Genomic DNA, 25,166 nt, shown 5'->3' with positions numbered 1-25,166 from the left:
GGGGACGTAACAGGGATTAAACTGATATGAATAGTACTACTTAACATACCACTCATATCTGGTAGCACAGTAAATTGCACGGCGCACGTGCAGTGCCCCAAATTGGAAGTAAGAGGACCAACCAAGCATCTTTTTCCATCTCCCGGTTCCTAAAATCTATTCCATACACGTCCCCTGATAGGGGACGTAACAGGGATTAAACTGATAGGATTAGTACTACTTAACATCCCACTCATATCTGGTAGCACAGTGAATTGCACGACGCACGCGCAGTGCCCCAAATTGGAAGTTAGGGGACCGACCAAGCATCTTTTTCCATGTCCCGGTTCCTAAAATCTATTCCATACACCGGCCCCTGATAGGGGACGTAACAGGGATTAAACTGATAGGAATAGTACTACTTAACATACCACTCATATCTGGTAGCACAGTAAATTGCACGGCGCACACGCAGTGCCCCAAATTGGAAGTAAGAGGACCGACCAAGCATCTTTTTCCATCTCCCGGTTCCTAAAATCTATTCTATACGCCGGCCCCTGATAGGGGACGTAACAGGGATTAAACTAATAGGAATAGTACTACTTAACATACCACTCATATCGGGTAGAACAGTACATTGCACGGCGCACGCGCAGTGCCCCAAATTGGAAGTAAGTGGACCGACCAAGCATCTTTTTCCATCTCCCGGTTCCTAAAATCTATTCCATACACCACACCGGCCCCTGATAGGGGACAAAACTGAGATTAAACTAGTAAGAACAGATTTTTTAATTTTAAAAAAAGAGGACAGCCTCTGCGGAGCTGGGTATTTTTTGGCCGCATTACTGAACGCTCATGCACAATGGCTGTAGGCTCATGCGTCCTTTTGCAGAGGTGACAAACCTGGTCAGTCAAATCCAAGGCAACATCATCGACCTGATCCCATATGCGTTTTTTCTGGAGTGTGCCCTGCGAAGAGTGCTGGATCAGGCCGTAGATGAGCATCAAGAGGAAGAGTTGTGGTCACTATCACCACCAGAAGCAGCCTTGTCGTCGTCGATTGCTGGACCTGCGGCAACGCAGAGAGAGGAGTCTGAAGAAGAGGAGTCAGAGGAGAAAGGTGGCTTTGAGGAGGTGGAAGACCAACCACAGCAGGCGTCCCAGGGGGCTTGTTGTCACCTTTCGGGGACCTTTGGTTTTGTACGTGGCTGGGTGGAGGAAGAGACCTTCAATGACGTCAGTGAGGACAAGGAACGGGACATGGCTAGCTTGGTATCCAACTTTGTGCAAATGGGGATTTTGCGGTTGTGCAAATGGACTGTTTGCGGTTGTTTTCGGTGCGTTAAACGGGGAGTTTGGTCTGTCATAGTCTGGTCTGTCACTGTGAAGCGGGCGTAACCCTTACACTATCTGAACGATACAACATCATACCTGATGTTTTAAAGCACGTTATTCCAAACAATTTAGGAATGCTAGGTGATTTATGCCCTTTATGGATTAAAACCCGACTCTGCGTCAACTACGTAATTTTCCATGGGAGTTTTGCCATGAATCCCCCTCCGGCATGCCACAGTCCAGGTGTTAGTCCCCTTTAAACCACTTTTCCATCACTATTGTGGCCAGAAAGAGTCCCCGTGGGTTTTAAAATTCACCTGCCTATTGAAGTCTATGGCGGTTCGCCCGTTCGCGAACATTTGCGGAAATTAGCGTTCGCCGTTCGCGAACGGAATATTTTATGTTCGCGACATCTCTAGCCAGGAAGTGGTTTCCATGAATACCATCCAGACGTCACTAACTCAGCTACACGCTGTCATTAACACAATGGCTTCTTCTGTGTCTGACATTCAGGCTAGACTGGACACAGTCGAAGCCAGTACTGCTGCTTCTGGCTTGGTGGGGAAGACACCGGCGGTAGCCACTGTTCCACAGTTTAATGCTCCTGGTGGGTCCAGTCCTACTCCCGTTATTGCACCGTCTTATTTCATACCCACTAGCATACGACAAGACATTCTTGCAGGGAGAGATGTCAATCTGGCATCTCTTCTCATAGCTACTCATGAGGTCACAGATAACAAAACTATAACTTGTGGTGAGGTCTCGGTGATATTAAAGTCTAGGGACGTTAGATTGAATAGGAAGCTCGATATTGCTGATTTGTGCTGGCTTTTAGCTTGTATCGGGATGTAGTTTGTACACTTAGCCCATTTAGGAGGGAGGAGTTAGTCCTCTACATGTATAAAGTCGTAGACCTTGGGTAGAAATATGGTGGTAGTGCTTTCTACGACTATCACCGCTCATTTTCGGCTAAGGCAGCAGCCGCTCTTGCACAGTGTCAGTGTACGGTAGATTGGTCCGTCATTGACACAGAGTTGTTTTGTCGCCATTTTGTGGGTCTTAAGGCCCCAACCTGTATGGTATGTAACCAGGGCCGGTGCAAGGATTTTTGCCAACACAAGAGAAGCTACATTTTGGCACCCCCCCCCCTCGCAGCTCACCTGGCGCTGGTCCTGTCTGCAGCACATGGCTTCTCCTCTGAGTGGTCCTGGTATCTTCTCTCTGCTTCAGACAATCGCTAGTTTGAGGACCGTATTTTTCGCCCTCTAAGACACAACTAGGTTTTAGAGGAGGATAATAAGAAAAAAATATTTTCCATTACACCTCAGGTCAGACCAACAATCAGACCCCCAATGTTAATCAGACCTCAGCTCACAGCCCCAATCAGACACCCAATGTTAATCAGACTTCAGATTAGACCCCCATGTCAGACATCAGCCCCCCATGTCAGCCATCATGCCGCCATGTCAGCCATTAGCCCCCCATGTCAGCCATCAGCCCCCATCCATCATGCCCCCATGTCAGCCATCAGCCCCCCATGTCACATTTCTCCCCCTCCATGTCAAATCACCCCCCTATGTCACATCAGCCCTACATGTCACATTTCTCCCCCTCCATGTCACATTTTTCCGCCCTCCCCCAGGGTGCGCCCTAAGGCAGCCGCTTGGTCTGCCTTATGGCAGCACCGGCCCTGTATGTAACTCATACTGCCGGCTGGTGCTCCAATACTAGTCACACAACGGAACCCGTCCAGCCTGCTGCTGTTCCAGGCCCATCAGTTAGCAGGGTGGTCTCCGGAGTGGATAAGTTGGGTCGGTCGATCAAATATCTAGGCAAGTCGCAAATTTGTAACAATTTCAACTTTTCTGCGTGCCACTACAGCCAGTGCAGATTGTTGCATTTATGTGCCATTTGCTTTAGGGCCCACCCCCGAGTTGCATGCCCTCAAAAGGGCAATAATCCTGCGTGACTAAGCGTGGTGAATGTGGAACTCCTTACTTGTTTGTTAGCCGCTCATCCAGATCCAGGTTGGGTTCAGTTTGTACTCAACGGCTTAGTCAACGGTTTTCATACAGGTATGCTCACCCTCCCTCAGTCCCCGCATGAGTGCAAGAATTTATTATCAGCATTTAAAGACCCCGAAGCTATTTCCCAGTTAATTCAAACAGAGTTAGATAGAGGTTATTTAATTGGCCCATTGAAGCAGCCCCCTTTGACTGTTGGAGGATTATTCCGGTTGGGGTAGTGTCCAAGTTTTCTAATAAAAAGAGATTAATTTATGACTTGTCGGCCCCACATTCCTTACCAATACCCAGTCTCAATCCATTGATTCCCTCAGAAGAATTTTCCATGAAGTATGCGTCTATCGATGAGGCTATTCAGGTCATACTTAAGTTGGGTAAAGCCTGGTTATCTAAAGCAGATATTACAGATGTTTTTAAGCTATTCCCCATTCTACCAGGCCTATGGCGGTGGCATGTTATCAAGTGGCAAGAGCAGTATTTCTTTGCTAGCAAATTGACGTTTGGGTCGAAATCTAGCCCATGGTTATTCGTCCAGTTTGCTAGCGCCCTGCATTGGGTTTTGTCAAACACCTTTCGTGTTAACCATGTCATTCATTACCTAGATGACTTTCTCTTGATCGAGCCCCCGTTACAGGAGCCTCTAGACTTACAGGTATTGCCTACGCTGTTTGAAGATCTCAGGGTTCCGGTAGCTCTGCACAAGGTCGAAGGTCCTAGTACGTCAATTACATTTCTGGGTATTTGTTTAGATACTGTTCAGATGCAAGCTAGTCTCCCGCTAGACAAATTAGATAGGATCAGGGAGGTCGTACATAGATTGGCACAGGTCAGGGTTACTACCAAAGCGAATCTCCAGTCTCTCTTAGGTAAGCTCAATTTCACTATGCGCATCATTCCCCAAGGTAGGTCCTTTATTTACAGACTCCTGGTGTTGCTCCCTGGTGCCCCTAGTCAAGACAGTCCAATTTATTTGGATCAGGAGGCCCTGGCGGATTTGTTAATGCGGGATAGGTTTCTGTCACAGTGGAATGGAGTCTCGCTCTTTATTCCGGTGGTCTCTAATCTATCCCCGGTGGTGTACATGGATGAATCTCCGGCGGTAGGTTTTGCCGCCATTTTTGATAAGCATTGGTTTGCTGGTTCTTTGCCCCACAGATTGTGACTATCCCTGGCTTCTCTCAGTGTTCCCCGTTGTTTGAAATTTATCCTATAGAGGGGGCGGCGTACATTTGGGGTAAACAGTGGAGGAACCGTACAGTGTTGTTTCTGTCTGATAATGCGGCAGTGGTTGACATCCTTATGAAGGGTAGATCGGGGTCAAAACAGATAATGTCATTTGTGAGGAAGTTCATTTGGCTGTCTTTACAACATAATTTTCACTTTGTTTGCACGCACATCAGTGGGCAGCCTAATGTCGCAGCGGATGCTTTGTCACGGTTTAATCTTCAACTCTTTTTGCAGTTTTTTCCGGGCGCAGATCATTTGCCGACGCCAACTCCTCATCATTTACAGTTGCTGATGGATTAGGGGCTCATCTCGCTGTAGCCAGAAGCCTTATGGCCAAGTCATTGTCCCCCAATACCCTTAGGACTTATAAAACGGCGTGGACATTGTTTGATAGGTTTAAACATACATACAGTCCTGATCAAAAGTTTAAGACCACTTGAAAAACTGCAAAAAATCATATTTTACATTGTTGGATCTTAACAAGGTTCCAAGTAGAGCTTCAACATGCAACAAGAAGAAATGGAAGTGAGACAAAACATTTTTTGAGCATGCAATTAATTGAAAATAACGATTAAACTGAAACAGGCTGTTTTTCAGCTGATCCAAATTTTAGGACCACATGCCTTTAAAAGGCCAAATCTGTGCAAAGATGTGGATTCATTGTCATTTTCTGTCAGGTAGTCACACGTTGTGATGGCAATGGCAAAAAAACTCTCCCTTTTTGAAAGTGGTCGGGTTGTTGAACTGCATTAGCAGGGTCTCACAACGCGCCATCGCTGCTGAGGTGGGACGCAGTAGGACAGTCATTTGGAATTTCTTAAATAATCCTGAGGGTTATGGAACAAAAAAGTCAAGTGGAAGACCCAAAAAAATTTCATCAGCACTGAGCCGGAGGATCCAATTGGCTGTCCGTCAAGACACTGGACGATCCTCGACCCAAATTAAGGCCCTTACTGGTGCTGACTGCAGCCCCATAACCATCAGACGGCATCTGAGACTAAGGCCTCATGCACACGACCGTTGTGTGCATCCGCGGCCGTTGTTCCGTTTTCCTTCGCGGACCCATTGACTTTCAATGGGTCCGTGGAAAAATCGGAAAATGCATCGTTTGGCTTCCGCGTCCGTGATCCGTTTTCCAGTCCGTGAAAAAAATAGGACCTGTCCTATTTTTTTCGCGAACAATGACGGATGCACACAAGATAGTCATCCGCGTCCGTTTTTCCTATTATTTTTTCCTATTTATTACAATCAAGAATATGTAATAAATGGGTACTGTGAATTTGTGTATTAAAAAAAAAAAAAATTTTACGAATATATACCACTAATATTCAAAATATTGCCGATATTCGCGATAAAAATTAGCTTTTCGAATATTTGCGCTCAACACTACTCAATACTGGAAAAAAAAAACTGTTCTGTTTAGTCCTCATGCATTCTGAATGGAAAGAGATCAGGATGTCTTCCGTCCCAGCAGCACTACGCTATGTGACCGGACACAGGACCACTGCAAGCTGCGGTTTTGTGTACAGTCATAAAAATAGCAAAAAAGGATGCGGCACTGAAAACAATGTAAGTCAATGGTGACGAATCCGTTTTTTAGGAGCCTAAAAAAATTGATCCGTCACCCATTGACTTTCAATGTATTTAGTGACAGGTCCGTTTTCTTTTTACACATCCACATTCTAACGGAAGGGAGGCATCCTGATGTGTAAAATCAAAACGGATCCATTTAATTCCGGTATTGAGATGGTCTGCCGGATCTCAACAGTTCCATTTTTCATGGACTCATGCTGTCCTCTTTGATCCATTTATTTTAATGTTTGTCCACATTTCCGTGATTTTCTGCGGTCCATGTGTCTGCAAAAAATCTACGGATTCATGCACTACTTTCATCCGTGCCCCGGACTGCACACGTCCATTGATGTCTATGGTTCAGTGAAAATCACTGCGACAACACGGATAGCATCCTTGGTGCGTCCATTTAGAAAATTCTCATGAAATTTTCATACTTGCAAGGTCGGGGGATTACGGATGACACACGGAGAGTAAAAGCTGACATGACGGAAGACCAACCACGGATTATATACGGACGTTTTGATTCACGTATGTCATACTGACACGGGAGTGTGAACGAGGCCTCATAGGCATAGAGCTGAGGGCTGCCATTACCTGCACAGGACTGAAAGCCAATGCATAGAAGCATCGTCTCGTCCTCACACGGAGGGTCAGTAACCTTACTCCCACCGAGGCAAGGTCAGGCAGGAAGACCCCAACTCTGCAGCTCTACCTATAGCACAGAGCTCAGGCAGCGGCAGCAGCAGAGGCCCCTCCCCCCGCCGCGCGCCCCCGCACCCTCCGGTCCCTCGTCCTCCTCATCCTTCCGTGCGCGCTCCCGGAGTCGCTGCTGCTGCTGCTGCTGCTGCGGGCGGCGGGAGACGAGGGAAATCGGACAGGCCCTGGCCGGACACACCCGGAGCACAGAGACCGCAGAGTGAGAACACATTCCTATAGTGTGCACTTTATGGCAGAGCCGCTGTGTGTATTGGATGCATGAGGGCTATGAGCATCAATATTCTTCCCTGGCTCCCCCCACCCATGCATACACATACATGCACACGGACACACCGAGGACATGGAGGCGCAGGCTCTCCTCTCCTCACATCACTGCTATGGAGGCCGGTGCCCACCTTAGTATGCCGCCTTTGTGTAGAAGTAGGGGCACCAGGGAGGCTGCAGCAGAACCACACTGGCACCGCATTTATATAACATCCATGTATGTGCGGGTGGTAACTGGCAGGATGTGATGTCCTCCTCACCTGCTTGGATCTGGAGCTTCTAGGACCTGATCAGATCCTGGCCCCAGATTCTGACCATATTTGACTAATGTCCATAACCAGCCTTTTCATGTTTCCAAAATGAAGGGTGCCCCCACTACTACTGGAGGAGCGTAGATGTGTGCACCCTGTCAAGTGATGGTGTCCTCAGCTCCCAGGGCTGGCAGCCACCATTTGCAGAGCTCATCCAGATTCATTCCTGGATAATCCCTGTAAAGTACAGATTGCTTTACTTCCTCTGCCTGTAACGTCCAAAAATTCATAGAATTTTATTAGTTTTCTTGTCTTGTAGCTCCCCTTTAAATCTGGGTTTTCTAGGGTTTTGCTCCTCAATCTGTGGTTACAATGTTTCCTTTGCATGATAGAAGTATTAGATGTATGCTTTATAGAAGACAGGTTCCTCTGATTTCGATGCCTCACTTTCCTGCACCCCATCCCAGATCTTTTACAGCCACGGTACCAATAAAGGTAATGGAGGCGTCCCTGTTCTAGAACAGGTCCCAGGGGTGCCCTGGTGCTTTATGTCCATCTCTGACTGGCTCTTCCCACACTTGAAAGCATAAGAGTAGAGCAGGGGTCTCAAACTCGTCTGCACATAGAAAACATTTCCAGTTGATCGGCCGCCTTCATTTCAGATATGATTCTGTAATAATCCACACTTACCACATGTACAGCACATACTTGTGTCACACTCACCGCCCCCAGCCTCAGCTCACCTTCACTACGCCTGGGAATGACGCCAAGAGCTCCCCTAGTGGTGAGAACAGTGGGTGACAGAGGTATCGCTACTTTTTGTGCCTTTGTAATCAGTTTTCAAAAATAAATTTCACATGACTGGACAACCCCTTCTTAATACAGACCCCAGATGAGACCCCAAAATTTATACAGATTACCAGACCCCGGAATTAATACAGACCCTCAAACCACACAAAAGTAATACAGATCTCAAAATTCATACAGACCCCCGAACAGACCCAAAAATTAATACAGACCCCCAAACAGACCCAAAAATTAATACAGACCCCAGATTAGCCCACAAATTCCTACAGATCCCAGATCAGACCCCAGATTTTTACAGACACCCAGATTAAAGGATGTCTGTCAGAAGATTTGTACCTATGAAATTGGCTGACCTGTTACATGTGCACTTGGCAGCTGAAGACATCTGTGATGGTGCCATGTTCATATGTGCCTGCATTACTGAGAAAACTGATGTTTTAATATATGCAAATGAGCCTCTAGGAGCAACGGGGGCGTGACTGTTACACTTAGGCCTCTTTCACACGAGCGTGTCCGGATGCGTTGCGGCAAACCCGCGCGAGTAGTTACGCAATTGCAGTCAGTTTTGACTGCGATTGCGTTCCGTTGTTCAGTTTTTATCGCGCGGGTGCAATGCGTTTTGCACGCGCGTGATAAAAAACTGACTGTGGTACCCAGACCCGAAATTCTTCACAGAAGTTCAGGTTTGGGTTCAAGGTTGTGTAGATTGTATTATTTCCCCTTATAACATGGTTATAAGGGAAAATAATAGCATTCTGAATACAGAATGCTAAGTAAAATAGGGCTGGAGGGGTTAAAAAAAAAATATTTTTTTTTAACTCACCTTAATCTACTTGTTCGCGCAGCCGGCATCTCTTCTGTCTTTATCTGTGAGGAATAGGACCTTTGATGACGTCACTGCATTCATCACATGGTCCATCACATGATCACATGGTCCATCACATGATAATACATGTCTATAGTCCAATATAAATATAAACCTCATTACCAGTATTTCCTGTGAGCTGTAAAATGAGGATATTTACCACCACAATAATCTAGTCAAGCACCACCAGCCTCCAAAAATCATGGATAGGTCTATTTTCGATGCAGGAAAAAAGTAATTTATTTTTACGGACTGTCCAGAAATTTCTGAATGGTTGGCAACTCTGGAGCAGAGCCTCTAGGTGTAATGACAACGCCCCCATTGCTCCTAGAGGCTCATTTGCATATATCAAACCATCATTTTTCTCCGCAATGCAAACACATATGAACATGGGACCAACACAGATGCCTTCAGCTGCCAAGCGCACATGCAAGAGGTTAGCCAATTTCATAGGTACAAATCTGCTGACAGATGCCCTTTAAACCCCTAAATCAGCCCCAGAATGTATACAGACCCCAATTTTATACAGAACACAGTTTAAAATCCGATTAATCACCCAAATTCATACACATCCCAGATCAGACCCCAAATTTATACAGACTCCAGATCAGCCAACACATTTGTACAGATCCCAGATTAAACTGCAAATCAGCCCCCACAGTCATACAGACCCAAGATCAGATTGCTGCTGTCCCCTATACTTCCCACCCAACCCCTCTGTCCCCTAAATGCAGACCTCAGAGCATACACCTCACCTCACCTCTCCTCCTCCAGACACCACCACTGCACTGTGTCCTGACGTCCAACACCGTCATAGTGCGTGCCTATATACTGTATGCAGTAGTATTAATGCCAGCGCAGCACTACTGGTGCCATACTCACCGCTCCCTGGTCCTGTACTAATGAACGCTTCAATAATAGAGTTCTCACTCCCGCAGATACTTGGCTCTCGGGCAACGTGTTGGAGACCCCTACAGTAGAGTATTAGCTGCCATTCCCAGTGGGATTATATTAACTATGCATTAAAGGGCTTCTGTCACCCCACTAAAGTCATTTTTTTTTTTTGGGCTAGTTAAATTACTTATATTGCGATATATGAAAATATAATGCTCTTACTTACTTTGATTCAGCAGTTTCTTCTAAAAACAAAGTTTTATAATATGTAAATCCGGTCTCTACCAGCAAGTAGGGCGTCTACTTGCTGGTAGCCGCCGCAAAAAACCGCCCCCTCGTCGTGTTCATTGACAGGGCCAGCCGGGATCTCCTCCTCCGGCCAGCCCTGTCGGCATTTCAAAAATCGCGCGCCTCTGTTCATTCGGCGCAGGCGCTCTGAGATGAGGAGGCTCCTCTCCTCAGAACTCCCTCAGTGCACCGAAATAGAAGACGTCATCGGCGCAGGCGCACTGAGGGAGTGCTGAGGAGGCGAGCCTCCTCATCTCAGAGCGCCTGCGCCGAATGAACACAGGCGCGCGATTTTTGAAATGCCGACAGGGCTGGCCGGAGGAGGAGATCACGGCTGGCCCTGTCAATCAACACGACGAGGGGGCGTTTTTTTGCGGCGGCTACCAGCAAGTAGACGCCCTACTTGCTGGTAGAGACCTAATTTACATATTATAAAACTTCGTTTTTAGAAGAAACTGCTGAATCAAAGTAAGTAACACCATTATATTTTCATATATCGCAATATAAGTAATTTAAGTAGCCCAAAAAAAAAAAATGACTTTAGTGGGGTGACAGAAGCCCTTTAAACTATTTCACTTTCTGCACCTAATATTTTGGGCTAGAAAGTGCTTCTTCCTCCTCAGGAGACTACCTTACATTGCTAGAAATGTCCTTACACTTGTACATCAATGGATAGGAAGCTACTCTGGATTTCCAGAGGAATCTGAAGGGATTGTACGGCTGTATATAAATATTGTACAAATGGTGCCTCGGCTTTGTGGTATATGCCTATGGCTGGAGACGAGTCTAAAATGTTGTTGCTTAACCTTTTTGGTTTGTTATCTGTACTTTTTATTTTAATGAAATCTCATATTCCTAAGAAAAGTCAAGATGGCTGCTGGCATGGTGTAACAGGTGGGCATCTATACCAGGGATGCCCAACCTGCCGCCCTCAGGTTGTTGCAAAACTACAACTCCCAGAATGCCCGGACAAACTACAGCTATCAGCCTACAGCAGGTCATGATGGGAGTTGTCGTTTTACAACAGCTGGGGGACCGCAGGGTCTATACCATCCCCACATGGACAAAGTGTATGCGCTGTCCTGTGCGCCTGCCTGGATGCTATGTAAACACTTTACTATATGGATAGGTCACCATTAGTTCAGTCGTTAAAGGGCAGGCCGCGTATTATCACAGCGCACTCTATAAACCACTTATCGCATACTCTGCTCCTTTCAGATTTTAACTAAAGTACATGTTGGCACAGGATTTCTGTTGTGGGACAGGGCAATTTGAGGTATTTCCTGCATGTTGAGTGAGGAGGCAGTAGTAGAGCGCAAAGAAACATAGAATAAACCCAGGGTGTCCCAAAAAAAGGGGAGGAGAAGGGCGGAAACACGTTGTCCACCCAAAATACCCCCAATGGGGACACACAAAGATAAAACTCGGCAAAAAGCTCCCGAGCTAAATGGCAGAAACAAAGAAAGCGGAGCTCATTGTACCAAAAAAATATATAATTTAATTTATTGAGACATGATAAAATGACATAGGTAAAACACATGAATAAATGATGCCATAGACATGGTTAGGAGCGGAGGACAGAAAAAGAGACACCACCCTGGGAGCAAGAGCACACGGATCTAAAAGACATGGTACAAAAAGAGTGTAAGGCACATGAACATCAATGTGAAGTCAATGCTCAAATCCATGTGCAAGATACAACTAAAATAAAGTACCAGGTGGGCCACCTGTCTGACGCATGAACACCTCTGTATAAATAATCGTTGGTGTGCAGACAGCCAGTATGCTATGAAATTATTGTGCTGCAGACCAATGAGATGTAAAGATGGATAACAATAATAAAAGTAACCAGAGGGAAACAGCGGGAGACAGGAACTCACCAGAGTCTATACCATCCCCACATGGACAAAGTGTATGCGCTGTCCTGTGCGCCTGCCTGGATGCTATGTAAACACTTTACTATATGGATAGGTCACCATTAGTTCAGTCGTTAAAGGGCAGGCCGCGTATTATCACAGCGCACTCTATAAACCACTTATCGCATACTCTGCTCCTTTCAGATTTTAACTAAAGTACATGTTGGCACAGGATTTCTGTTGTGGGACAGGGCAATTTGAGGTATTTCCTGCATGTTGAGTGAGGAGGCAGTAGTAGAGCGCAAAGAAACATAGAATAAACCCAGGGTGTCCCAAAAAAAGGGGAGGAGAAGGGCGGAAACACGTTGTCCACCCAAAATACCCCCAATGGGGACACACAAAGATAAAACTCGGCAAAAAGCTCCCGAGCTAAATGGCAGAAACAAAGAAAGCGGAGCTCATTGTACCAAAAAAATATATAATTTAATTTATTGAGACATGATAAAATGACATAGGTAAAACACATGAATAAATGATGCCATAGACATGGTTAGGAGCGGAGGACAGAAAAAGAGACACCACCCTGGGAGCAAGAGCACACGGATCTAAAAGACATGGTACAAAAAGAGTGTAAGGCACATGAACATCAATGTGAAGTCAATGCTCAAATCCATGTGCAAGATACAACTAAAATAAAGTACCAGGTGGGCCACCTGTCTGACGCATGAACACCTCTGTATAAATAATCGTTGGTGTGCAGACAGCCAGTATGCTATGAAATTATTGTGCTGCAGACCAATGAGATGTAAAGATGGATAACAATAATAAAAGTAACCAGAGGGAAACAGCGGGAGACAGGAACTCACCAGAGTCTATACCATCCCCACATGGACAAAGTGTATGCGCTGTCCTGTGCGCCTGCCTGGATGCTATGTAAACACTTTACTATATGGATAGGTCACCATTAGTTCAGTCGTTAAAGGGCAGGCCGCGTATTATCACAGCGCACTCTATAAACCACTTATCGCATACTCTGCTCCTTTCAGATTTTAACTAAAGTACATGTTGGCACAGGATTTCTGTTGTGGGACAGGGCAATTTGAGGTATTTCCTGCATGTTGAGTGAGGAGGCAGTAGTAGAGCGCAGTAGAGACCCAGGCGTCGCCAGAACGGCCGTGTCAGGGGATGGATGTAGGTGAGCATCTCTTCTTTTATGTTTGGAAGACACTCTGACCCTGCTGCAAGCTATTTTATTCAGCTGGAAAACCCCTTTAAAAAATAATATGGGATAAACAGGGTGCATTGTATCTATTGTCCCTGCCAGGAGGCACGAAGAATGACATCATGGGCCACAGACTGGACCTCTATGTGTACGACTCTTTATAAGAAGGGCCTATAAGATGGGTGAAAAGCTTGTAATACATGATGCCCTGTTCTCTCCCAGGCAGAAGGCATTGTGTTTTCTGAAACATATTGCAAAAGGAATAAAGTAAAATCTACTTTTTCACTACCCTGACATGTTGTCTTCGATCCAACGGTGCTCTCAGTGAGGTTCTCCGATGGCCAACTGTATTCCCAGGAGACCGTTAATGAGTGAAGGTAATTTCAAGGAAAATAAAATATTCATTTCTGAGTGAAATCTGTGAGAGGTAATCTTGCTGATTCGAACATCCGCACTCTGATTAATTCAGATATAGTTACATTCGGTAAAGAGGAGTAATGTTTTCTGCCTAGTCTCTGCTTATTGTCATGTCCATTAGAGGTGCATCATTTGACAAGTTAGAAATTCAGGCATTACCTGAAGATTTAAAGGTACTTTTTGGGGATTTTTTTTCTTTTTAATTTAAAGAGGACCTGTCGCCGCTGCTGACATGTCTGTTTTAATAGTTTCCTGCATTCCCCATGTAATAACAATTCTGGAGCATCTATTCTTATGGCTCTGTGCTGTGGCATTCCTGTATTACTTCTACTAAGGCTACATGCACACAACCGTTGTGTGTTTTGCAGTCCGCAAAACATGGATGGCGTCCGTGCGCGTTCTGCAATTTGCGGAATGGCAATGACAGCCTTTAATATAACTGCAATTTGCGGACCTTAAAACGCACAACGGTCGTGTGCATGTAGCCTAAAGCTGTGGTGCTGGACTAAGGGTACTTTCACACTTGCGTTGTTGGATTCCAGCAGGCAGTTCCGTCGCCAGAACTGCCTGCCGGATCCAGAAATCCATATGCAAACGGATAGCATTTGTAGATGGATCCGTCTTACAAATGCATTGCAATACCGGATCCGTCTCTCTGGTGTCATCTGGAAAAACGGATCTGGTATTTATTTTTTTCACATTTTTAAAGGTCTGCGCATGGGAAACCGGATCTGTTTTTCCGGAACACATACATTAATGCATTTCAATGAAAAATAATGCCGGATCTGGCATTTAGGCAAGTGTTCGGGAATTTACTGCAGCCGGCCAAATACTGAACTGAAGACATCCTGATGCATACTGAACGGATTGCTCTCTATTCAGAATGCATTAGGATAAAACTGACCAGTTCTTTTCCGGTATTGAGCCCCTAGGACGGAAAAGAATAACGCTAGTGTGAAAGTACCCTAAAAAGCACCCCTGCCTAAAGAAAAAAAGGCACCTCATCGGTGCACTGTTCTAGCACCTACTGCTTCTGGTTCCCAGTGGACCATAAGTATGCAAAAGTGCAAAAAAAAATATGGTGGAGTAGATTTTTATTGTGCAAAAGTAGTTAACATAAAAACTCTACATATTTGGTATCATTGTAATTGTACCAACTCATAGAATAAAATTAACAAGTTGAGCGGCAGGTCAATATTAAAATCGAGAATCAGTCCTTGTGGGGTTATCCCATGCTTAATGTAAAAAAGTGAAAATAAGTTACGATTGCTTTCTAAATAAACTACAACCACCCAGTGCCTCATGTGGACCCCTTGTAATTGTTACCATTGCACTGGTATTGTTGTAATTGTACCAACTCAAAGAATGATTTTTCTTGTGAAGATCTTTCGTGTGGACTATCAGACGACAATATTAAATGCGACCAACTTCTTTTCAAACAATAATGGTCCATCTATCATCTGTCAGCTAAAATAATTGTTTGTTGTTAAACTTCAACAGACGAAAATTCGTTTTAGTTGAACTTGAAATTGTCCATTTTTCTCAACTTTAGACAAATGTCCTTATACAGTGTAAAGGTCTGTTTACACTACCTCCATGATTTCCAGACTTATTTAAACACTGATGACCTATTCCCTAAATAGGTATCTAATGGGTGGGGTTCGACACCTGGGACCCCCGCCGATCAGCTGAGAAGGCACCGCAGCTCCTGTGAGCGCAGCATTCTTCTCCATGCTCACCAAGCACAGTGCCGTACATTGTATAGCGGTTGTGCTTTGTATCGCGCTTAGGACCGTTCACCTCAATGGGCTGAGCTGTGCCTAGGCCACGTGACCGATGAACATGTCGTCACTGGGCAAAGGAAAGCATTGAGAGGGTTGCCGCGCTACTGTGAGCCCTGCTGCTCTCTCCAACAGCTGATCGGTGGGAGATAGGTCATCAGTATATACATCTCGAACAACCCCTTTAACAGAACCGTGACTGGTCCATTTTCAAATGATGCTCCTCGAATCTCATTGACTAATAATGTGTCCTTCAGGTTTCCATAGGGGTTTGGATATTTCTGATGGGCAGAATAGCACTGCAGACTTCACTATTCTTGCTGTCACTGGAAACAGTGGAATAAATCCTTATATTTAGTCATGCACTATGGGCTGAACGCTTATACATGAGCTGTACTTGCCTTTTTGTAACATGTAATATACAATTTCAGTCTCAGTGGAAAACACCCTATAATTTAAAAATAGTGCCAGCACTGCTATTTTAATAAAGGCAAAGAAAATTTAGATTTAATAGCAGTTATTGTATAGCAAAAATCATATTACAGGGATTTTCCAGGGAGAGGTAAAGAAAAAAATGGCCAGAAATGTTAAAAATAAAAATTAATCTTTATTCACCTTTTTCATCCCACACGATAGTGTTCTGATGATGCATTGTTACCCGCTCCTCTCCATATCCTGCCCTGCACATAGAAGAAAGACACATGCACAGATAGGTCAATAGGTCCATATGGAACCCAATAATGTAGTCAAGTCAGATGCTCACATTGCCCTGTTGTGCAGGAGGCACAAAGGGTTTGTCCCATCTTGGAAATTGGGGGCATATCGCTAGGATATACCCTGAATGTCTGATAGGTGCGGGTCCCATCAGGGGCATATCCTAGCGATGTCCAAGATGGGAATACCCCTTCACTGGCTTGTCGGTAAAATGTGTCCCAAGAGCTGCAGGCAGCTTCAGTCCTGGGATCACAGTAGATCTGGTATCCAAAGAAGTGAATGCAGAAGCGGTATGCCAGCGGTGCCACTCAAATACAGGACACAGAACATTGGTAGAACTGCATTTATTAGTCTCATTCCGACGCGTTTCGGTTGAGTATATCACAATTTCTGGGATATATATGCTCAAGTATACATATTTCCATCAAGAAAGTCAGCGCAGATGGATCCAAACGTGTGGTTACATGTTTTCTTCAAATGTATCTAAATACACTGCAAAGAGGATATTAGGGTACTTTCACACTAGCGTTTTTCTTTTCCGGTATTGAGTTCCGTCCTAGGGGCTGAATACTGGAAAAGAACTGATCAGTTTTATCCTAATGCATTCTAAAAGGAGAGCATTCCGTTCAGGATACATCAGGATGTCTTCAGTTCAGTCTTTTTGACTTTTCAGGACGGAGATAATACTGCAGCATGCTGCGGTTTTATCTTCGGCCCAAAAAACTGAACACTTGCCTGAATGCCTTCATGCGCAGACCAACAGAAAAGGTGAAAAAAATAAATGCCGGATCTGTTTTGCCGGATGACACCGGAAAGACGGATCCGGCATATCAATGCATTTTTCTGACTTATCAGGCATTTTTAAGACTGATCGGGATCCTGATCAGTCTTACAATTTTGCCATCAGTTGACATACGTATTGCGGGATCCAGCAGGCAGTTCCAGCGACGGAACTGCTTGCCGGATCACTCTGCCGCAAGTGTGAAAGTACCCTTAGCTAGTCATCCAGAATCTTACATCTTTATAAAAAACTAAGACTACATTTTGTTTCTTTATATTGTAACCCATTACTTTCACACATTTGTCTTTATATGTGCCTCATATAAGGATATGCACTGACATTAGCGGACAGGATGGTGACCACCATCTGCACACATAGTACTAGTACTGTTTCTTTGGTGTGGGAAATTATGTGGAGAGTTCAGAAAATGAAGGAATGTTATTTTATAGTAGCCCACATTTGTGAATTTGCAGGGACTGTCCCTGGAACACTCTGCCGCAAGTGTGAAAGTAGCCTTAGGCCTCTTGCACACGACTGTATGACTTATCTCAGTATTTCACAGTCCGCAAAAAACGGATCCTCAAAAAATACAGATGACGTCCATTTGCATTTCGTTTTTTGCGGAACAGAACAGCTGGCCCCTGATAGAACAGTTCTATCCTTGTCCGTTATGCGGACAATAATAGGACATGTTCTATCTTTGAACGGAACGGAAATACGGAAACGGAAGGCATACGGAGTACCTTCCGTTTTTTCTTTTTTTTGCAGATCCATTGAAATGAATGGTTCCGTATACGGAACTCAAAAAAGGGAACGTAAACGAAATAAAAATACGTTTGTGTGCAAGAGGCCTTAGTCTGAAAAATGCCTGATCAGTCAGAAAAAATGACATGCGTTTGAATACAGTTTGCCTGAATCAAACAACGCAAGTGTGAAAGTACCCTAAACTATACCTGTATACCAATGTATACCAATATACAGTTGCGGGTCTATTTTTTTCAGTATGCATTTTATTTTCCTTACAAGACAAAATGCACTCATAGGTTTATCTGCTCAGTGGGCACTATGGCTGTTTCCAGCAGTGGCCGGATATGCCCAGAGGTGCAGAGCCATACACTTTCTTGAACATTATGCTGCCCTTTTTGTTAAATCTGTAACATGCCCTATGTCTGGCTCTGTCTTTGTGCCTTGTATTTTTCACCATAACGTCCACGAGGAGAAACAGCAGCGAGAAAAATATTCTCGGAGACCCTTTTGAAGTTGGTCTTCCTAATGGGTATTGCAGGAGAATGCCAGGGGCTTGTTGTTTTATGACATATTTATCTGTTTCTTACAACAGAATTTTGCATTACATAATGGGATCCTATTGACAACCTAATCTCTATGGAAGCTGCCAGATGCTCTCCCCGCATCAGCATGAATCTTGCTGTATGGATTTCTGCTGTCTAATACTTTTGTGTCCCTTAGAGTTAAATTGTACCAGATTTATCTGGCAGCCATTTATCCCCTCAGTCATTTATAGTAATGTACAAAAACTGGGCATACACCTAGGATAGCCATGGGCAGATCAGTATTGGCTCCATGGCCAGCCTTGGCAACTGATGGTTCACGTATCTACAGCTGTTGGTGATTAGATATGATTAGATAGATAGACAGATAGATAGATATAGACTTGGGAATGGATATGTCTGGAAAATGAGGCTTTGGTTCATCAATCCACAATTGCCCCTCTCTGGGTATTTAAAATGTTAAAAGACTTGGGATTATTATCAGCCAAGTGTTGTTTTGGGACTGAAATATGGGGCTATTGAGTGTTGTCATGTATGGCCGGCATTACTGAGCTAAATAATATGACTGAAATGAGTGTTTCTACTTAACTGAATCCATACACCATGCTGTCTTTTTCATCCCCTGCCTTACATTTGTCATAATTGAAAAGCATTTTAAGAGCAATTAAAGGCACTTTTTGACATTAGTATATATCAAAGCCTGTCTATTACTGAGCTAATAGTATGCATGAAATGAGTGTTTGTACTGAGCTCATATCTGCCAACACAGATAACCTCCCTTTATGAAACTGTAATATAGATATTATGTGTTGTTTATAAAGTATATACCGTGTGTGTTGTGGGGATTCGCTCTGGTAGACAGGACAAGCGGACGCACTATAGAGGCAAAGACCAGTTTGTAACTCAAAAACTTCAGTGTTTTATTCAACTTATGGCAACAAAACAGTACGACAGTCCATTTGCAGTTTTGGTGTCCGTTCACACCTAGACAGTTCATACAGCAAAACAGTTACCTGTTATCCTAGGTGTTAGTTCACACCCGATCAGCATTGCTCAGGACAGAGCATACCTCCCAAACTCAGGCCTCCAGCCTAGCACACGGCTCAGATCCCAATCCAGCGACTGCCAGAGCTCCTCTGTCAGAAAGAGAGGTAATTACCACTAGCTGACACTGCTGGCTGTTTTTTTTTTATATAGGCCAGTCAAGACCTGGCCTGGAACGTGGGGAGTAGTCACCCACCCAGCACTTTCACTACTCTCAGTAAGAGCCGCCCCGGATCAGCTATTACAGCTATTCTAAATAGCAAGGTGTCAAACAGCAACTGCTGCTGACACATGAAAACTGTCTCTTACTCCACCGAGGTCAGGAACCTCGGTGACACATACCTTCCATCAACGACGGTCTCTTGCGCCTTCCTACAGTGTATATATATATATACAGAACAGACCAAAAGTTTGGACACACCTTCTCATTCAAAGAGTTTTCTTTATTTTCATGACTATGAAAATTGTAGATTCACACTGAAGGCATCAAAACTATGAATTAACACATGTGGAATTATATACATAACAAACAAGTGTGAAACAACAGAAAATATGTCATATTCTAGGTTCTTCAAAGTAGCCACCTTTTGCTTTGATTACTGCTTTGCACACTCTTGGCCTTCTCTTGATGAGCTTCAAGAGGTAGTCCCCTGAAATGGTTTTCACTTCACAGGTGTGCCCTGTCAGGTTTAATAAGTGGGATTTCTTGCCTTATAAATGGGGTTCGGACCATCAGTGGCGTTGAGGAGAAGTCAGGTGGATACACAGCTGATAGTCCTACTGAATAGACTGTTAGAATTTGTATTATGGCAAGAAAAAAGCAGCTAAGTAAAGAAAAACGAGTGGCCATCATTACTTTAAGAAATAAAGGTCAGTCAGTCAGTCAGCCGAAAAATTGGGAAAACTTTGAAAGTAAGGGCTATTTGACCATGAAGGAGAGTGATGGGGTGCTGCGCCAGATGACCTGGCCTCCACAGTCACCGGACCTGAACCCAATCGAGATGGTTTGGGGTGAGCTGGACCGCAGAGTGAAGGCAAAAGGGCCAACAAGTGCTAAGCATCTCTGGGAACTCCTTCAAGACTGTTGGAAGACCATTTCAGGGGACTACCTCTTGAAGCTCATCAAGAGAATGCCAAGAGTGTGCAAAGCAGTAATCAAAGCAAAAGGTGGCTACTTTGAAGAACCTAGAATATGACATATTTTCAGTTGTTTCACACTTGTTTGTTATGTATATAATTCCACATGTGTTAATTCATAGTTTTGATGCCTTCATAGTCATAAAAATAAAGAAAACTCTTTGAATGAGAAGGTGTGTCCAAACTTTTGGTCTGTACTGTGTGTATATATATATATATATATATATATATATATATATATCACTGCCCCAACCGGAAATTTCCATTTGATGCCTCAAGCACATGCCTGGGTCGGCAAATTGTGGATCTGCAAAATACGGACACCGTTCATATTGCTTCCACTTTTTTGCGGATCCGTTGACTTCAGTGGATGTGTGGTCCACATTTTGTGGTCAAATATAGGACATGTTCTCTGTTCTTGTGAAATTTGCATCCGTATGTCTGTTCTACGAAAAAGTAGAATATGTCCACAAAATGCAGACCACAGACACATTGAGCTCAGTAGATCAGCCCCCAAAAATTTAGGTGGCACATGGACTGCATCTGTATTGTGCAGATCCGCGGACTGCAATATGGACACGGTGGTCTGCATGATGCTTAAACCACAGACTGACAAGCACGCAATGGGTCTAGTTATAGTTAGTGTGTTGGTATTGATTTTCAATTGATTGGGATGTATAAGGAAACGCAGACTTGTGATTGTGGATGGAGATAGTTCTGTACACACAGCAGACTTCCTATTAGTTTTATGAGGGAATCTCTATCTTTTAACACAATGTCATTTTTGGGAACAACCAGAGTGGAAAAATCTGCAATGGTTCTGCCGGTATGGTATTCCACAGCAGCAATATCTGCACCAAATGGTGTGGATTTGGTTGTGGAAATGCTGTGGGTTTGCCCACACTCGATGTAACATTATGTACACATTTTCTTGCAGAAAATGCCTGCAGCGTGTGGATAAGATTTGTGAAAATCTCACCCACTTTGCTGCTACTGTAAATGGTGGAGATTTACATCACACACATCCCCTGCAGGAAATCCGAAGCGTTTATGTGGCCAGGCTCTTGAGGTTCAGAATGATGTGATGATTAATTTCTTTATATAACTTAATGATGGGAGCTTTGTTGTTACTGATGCAGCGATCCAGATCTCCTGCATAGATATAGAGTAATAGGGGAGCTGTCATCTTGTACACTCAGCCCTATTTGTGGTTACCATGCTGGAGATCAGCAGGAGCTGTTCAGTATCACTTGTATTTTAGTCATACAGGTTCCTGCTCAGTCTGGGTTTAGGAGTCCAGTGGGGGTCTTGTTAGTGATTGACCGTTTTCTCTATCAGTTAGGGAAAAGTCGCAATCGTGCCTGATGTGAAGGCTGTGTAATAAACCTGTATGCAGATCTTGTACGTCAAGCCATAACTCGGGATCTCAGCTTTTTCAGGTAATAATCACTCAGGAAGCTACCAGCCAGGTCCAATATTTCAGCATTCTTGATGCCAATAGTTCCTATGAAGTTAAACAAAAACAAAACAAAAAATGGACTTTGGACTTTTTAGTGGCCCTGCTGTGCAACTTCTGGCTGCATATACCACCAATGGATATACAGTCGTGGCCAAAAGTTTTGAGAATGACACAAATATTCGTTTTCACAAAGTCTGCTGCTAAACTGCTTTTAGATCTTTGTTTCAGTTGTTTCTGTGATGTAGTGAAATATAATTACACGCACTTCATACATTTCAAAGGCTTTTATCGACAATTACATGACATTTATGCAGAGTCAGTATTTGCAGTGTTGGCCCTTCTTTTTCAGGACCTCTGCAATTCGACTGGGCATGCTCTCAATCAACTTCTGGGCCAATTCCTGACTGATAGCAACCCATTCTTTCATAATCCCTTCTTGGAGTTTGTCAGAATTAGTGGGTTTTTGTTTGTCCACCTGCCTCTTGAGGATTGACCACTCAATGGGATTAAGATCTGGGGAGTTTCCAGGCCATGGACCCAAAATGTCAACGTTTTGGTCCCCGAGCCACTTAGTTATCACTTTTGCCTTATGGCACGGTGCTCCATCGTGCTGGAAGATGCATTGTTCTTCACCAAACTGTTGTTGGATTGTTAGAAGAAGTTGCTGTTGGAGGGTGTTTTGGTACCATTCTTTATTCATGGCTGTGTTTTTGGGCAAAATTGTGAGTGAGCCCACTCCCTTGGATGAGAAACAACCCCACACATGAATGGTCTCGGGATGCTTTACTGTTGGCATGACACAGGACTGATGGTAGCGCTCACCTTTTCTTCTCCGGACAAGCCTTTTTCCAGATGCCCCAAACAATCGGAAAGAGGCTTCATAGGAGAATATGACTTTGCCCCAGTCCTCAGCAGTCCATTCACCATACTTTCTGCAGAAGATCAGTCTGTTCCTGATGTTTTTTTTGGAGAGAAGTGGCTTCTTTCCTGGCCTTCTGGGACACCAGGCCATCTTCCAAAAGTCTTCACCTCACTGTGCGTGCAGATGCGCTCACACCTGCCTGCTGCCATTCCTGAGCAAGCTCTGCACTGGTGGCACTCCGATCCCGCAGCTGAATCCTCTTTAGGAGCCAATCCTGGCGCTTGCTGGACTTTCTTGGACGCCCTGAAGCCTCCTTAACAAGAATTTAACCTCTTTCCTTGAAGTTCTTGATGATCCTATAAATTGTTGATTGAGGTGCAATCTTAGTAGCCACAATATCCTTGCCTGTGAAGCCATTTTTATGCAACGCAATGATGGCTGCACGCGTTTCTTTGCAGGTCACCATGGTTAACAATGGAAGAACAATGATTTCATGTCAAGTCTGCCATTTTAACCCAATCAGCCTGACATAATGATCTCCAGCCTTGTGCTCCTCAACATTCTCACCTGAGTTAACAAGACTATTACTGAAATGATCTCAGCAGGTCCTTTAATGACAGCAATGAAATGCGGTGGAAAGTTTTTTTTTGGGATTAAGTTAATTTTCATGGCAAAGAAGGACTATGCAATTCATCTGATCACTCTTCATAACATTCTGGAGTATATGCAAATTGCTATTATAAAAACTTAAGCAGCAACTTTTCCAATTTCCAATATTTATGTAATTCTCAAAACTTTTGGCCACGACTGTACATACTATTAATGCTTGTGCTTTATTTGGTACTAGCTTCGCTCGGGTACATTTAATCTATTTCATTTAATGTTTGTGTGTGTCGTTAAAAGATATCAAACACTATCCACTATAACAGTGACATCTACAGCACCCCGCCCCCTTAACAGTGACCTCCACAGCCCCCCACCCATTAACACTGCCCCCCCCCACAGTGCCCCGTCCCTTAAATTTGGACCTCCACAGCAGCCTACCCCTTAACTTTGACCTTTACAGTAGCCTTCCCCTTTAACAGTGAGTTTCACAGCACACCACCCCCTTGACAGTGATCTCCATAGAGGCCCGCCCCCTTAACAATGACATTTACATCAATCTGCCCCTTAACACTGACCTCCATAGCGGACCATCCCCTTAACTGTGACCTCCTAAGCAGTCTGCCCTAGGGTGGCCAGAGGTCCAGTTTTAGGCCGCACAGTACAGCTTTCAGACTCCCTGTCCTCCGTCTGGCGCAGGGTCTGGACGGACACAAGGATGTCCTTTTGAACAGCTCACTCTCAGACAGCAGCACTGTACTGTCTGAGTGTGAGCTGCAGGGAGAAAGTCACCCTCCCTCCCACCTCTGCAGCTGACAGAAGTTGATTTTTAACTTCATTTTTTTCAATCCCTGTCGGCTGAGGAGTAGGAGGGGGCATGGCCTAACCAGATCGGGCATGGCTTAGTGGGACCTGGGGGCGGGATTTTAAGTTCATCTCATTTGAGGGTGGACACATTGTGGCAGGGGTCGTGTCTGGGCTCCTTCCTGCTAGGGGGACGACCCTCTGGGCACCTTATTGGCTCATTTGCATACCAAATAAACTGGATTTTCTGAGGATAAAAACATCTATTGCTGGAACAAAGGCACATCTTGAAATAAGGTACTAAGTGCTATTAGGTTATGGCTTTACTTCAATAGAGATTTGTCCTGGTGACAGTTTTCCTTTAAAGCTGACCTACAGCAGTGAAGATAAATGGCTGTGTTGTTATGGAAACCTGGAGTAAAGCTGTGTATGTGGAGATTGGAGGACCTGCGAGCTTCTATTGGCTGATAAGGGTCATGTGACCAAGCTTCTATTGGCTAATGCATTTTTTTGGAATATCTCAGGAACAGTATGTCCTAGAGAGCTGAGACCTGGTCTAAAACATTGCCGGACATCTGTGTGCCAAATTTCGTGATTGCTAATTCCTTTAGCGGACATACATACATACACACACACACACACACACTCAGCTTTATATATTAGATTTATATAGCAATGCTAAAAAAATGTTAAATATACTACGCATTTCATGCCTGTATCAGACACTTCCTCAGGTACACTGTTCCATATTGATTTACACATGAAAAGATAACAAACAGTTACAATAATATACAATATTAATTGGTTCCAGGACGATCATTGTATGTTGAAACCATTGTAAGTTGAGTAATTGGTTCCAAAGCCGAAACATGTTATCTAAGATAAGAGAATATATTTAAAGAGGACCTTTCACTAGATTCAAAAATCTAAATTAACTATACAGAAACGTAGAGCGACGCCCAGGGATCTCC

At 44.2% G+C, this 25,166-nt stretch overlaps 1 protein-coding gene across 2 annotated transcripts in view; it reads left to right on the top strand.

Annotated features, from left to right (window-relative positions):
- The first annotated feature begins 6,954 nt into the window (after window positions 1-6,954).
- The window catches only part of NLGN3 (neuroligin 3), a 174,294-nt gene continuing 156,082 nt past the window's right edge, over window positions 6,955-25,166 (top strand). Inside the window, exon 1 of one of the 2 annotated variants that reach the window (XM_040405436.1) lies at window positions 6,955-7,056. The gene's annotated coding sequence lies outside the window, so the exon portion shown is untranslated. The remainder of the gene's footprint in view (window positions 7,057-25,166) is intronic. The other variant, XM_040405437.1, reaches the window with a different exon arrangement.

Source organism: Bufo bufo, chromosome 8 (assembly GCF_905171765.1).
Source record: "Bufo bufo chromosome 8, aBufBuf1.1, whole genome shotgun sequence".
NCBI classification, from domain to species: domain Eukaryota; kingdom Metazoa; phylum Chordata; class Amphibia; order Anura; family Bufonidae; genus Bufo; species Bufo bufo.
This window is presented reverse-complemented; position numbering and strand designations above follow the sequence as displayed.